The 1,826-nt window shown below is 42.2% G+C and overlaps 1 non-coding gene across 1 annotated transcript; it reads right to left on the bottom strand.

Moving 5' to 3' along the window:
• Positions 1 to 240: 240 nt before the first annotated feature.
• On the bottom strand, positions 241 to 312 carry Trnah-gug. Its single transcript has one exon. It is a non-coding gene; the product is annotated as a tRNA-His (tRNA).
• Positions 313 to 1,826: the final 1,514 nt, after the last annotated feature.

Genomic DNA, 1,826 nt, shown 5'->3' with positions numbered 1-1,826 from the left:
CGGTGTCTGAATTGCAATGTTGTATATTACTGAAGTTGCCGAGACTGGCGATTAGCTTCACAGTCATTTTTGGAAGGCGTTCCAACTATTTACCCGTTATTCAACAGAAAATAACGGGGAAGCCACTGAAGCCGATAAAAATCACTGAAACGTAAGCTGGGTGCAACATACTTTTGTTGTCGATAACAAGTGAGAGAAATTGTTAGTTGCCTAGAAATTTAGATAAAAATATAACCCAAATGCCGTGACCAGGATTCGAACCTGGGTTCTTGCGGCCACAACGCAATGTCCTAACCACTAGACTATCACGGCAGGCAACACCGAAGCTCTCGAGTACGGTATAAGCCGTTTTTCTGCAGACGCTGCAGGACCATTGGCCGTGGCTGTGACGTCACGAGCAGTTCTCTGTTGAGCCGCGGCGCTTTCTCCGGACCAGCACTGTTGGACAGGCAGAGCGTCACAGGATGCGGCTGACAGCGTTGCATTTCCATTTTCCCTAAGTGACTTGTTTCCAAAACGCGCTTTAAGAACATAGAGAGAGAGGAAAATTAGTACGTCAACTGTTACGTAGTGCCGATTCAATCCGCCCCCTTTACATTGAAAGCCTCCTAATCCTGTCTAAATCTAATCACATACGTAGCTGGTATGACATGAGCGTTAATGCCCTGAAAATGTCCCCATTCGTATACAAAATTCTCACTCATGAATGAGAAATAACGCCACCTGACTTCTCCTGGTGAGATATTCAGAAGTAAGGGAAACATTCGTAGCGCCAAGAGAAATACGAGGAGACCTGAACAAGCTTTTAAATAACGAAAAATTACAACGAACAGGTTCGAACTTGCTAATACAGCCTAAAACTGAAGTTCACTCTCTCTTACAGAGAAAATGAGTGCAATGGAGCTGTAGACCCCTTGTTGTAGAGTGCAAAACTTACTCGTAAGAAGATTTTATCACAATCGGCACTCTCCACAACCTGAGCATTGGCACGTGTCTAGTTCTCAGCTGCTCAGAACTACCCCCATGATCGCTGTAATAGGCACGGAAAGAAATAATAAATAAATGTTACGCAGAAAACGGGAGCATTACCCAAATGTCAACTTTGTGAAACCCTGTGCCACCAGTTAGTTAGTCACACACCGCAATGTATCATCTGCCGAGTCAGCTTATCTGAATAAAGATCCTACTGAAGGCAGAACGTATTCTGTGAGCTGTGGTCGCATCAGCTACGAAATCAGATAAAGAACATTTAATCAAATGCAGTTTGGATACGAAAACCTGATAAATTCGTAAGTGGCTCCGGGATGAAAATAGTTACAGAGAATATAAAGTGGCCTTCGATTATTATTCATTAGGCGAACACCAAAACTTAGTAATACTGTTACTAATGCTCCCATAGGGACCATGTGTAATTCAGTTTCACATATTTTCAGAAGAAAGAACCCTAGAACAAATGGCTCTGAGCACTATGGGACCTAACATCTATGGCCATCAGTCAACCCTAGAACACCTCATATTCCCGTAGTAATAGTAAATAAGTGGAATAGTAATGTGAGGCATGACCTGTATACATGGATAAGTTAACGATAGACTGATATTAATCCATGAAAATGGAACAGTTTCTTAACAGCAGATTTAACCTTGGTCGCAAGGAAAGCACATGTACGGAGCTGATAACCATGTGTAACAGCTCAGAAATCGCTTTTTCAGTAAGTACATAAAAAAGACAAGACATTTTACCTTAACAAACAGAACCACGAAAGTTGCAGTTATCGTCCACATAATGATAACTATACGTCTAGCCCCAGCAATAAGCGGAAGAAGAA

Source organism: Schistocerca americana, chromosome 2, assembly GCF_021461395.2.
Source record: "Schistocerca americana isolate TAMUIC-IGC-003095 chromosome 2, iqSchAmer2.1, whole genome shotgun sequence".
In the NCBI taxonomy this organism is placed as follows: domain Eukaryota; kingdom Metazoa; phylum Arthropoda; class Insecta; order Orthoptera; family Acrididae; genus Schistocerca; species Schistocerca americana.
Note: the sequence above shows the minus strand (reverse complement) of the source record. Positions and strands in the feature narration are given on the sequence as shown.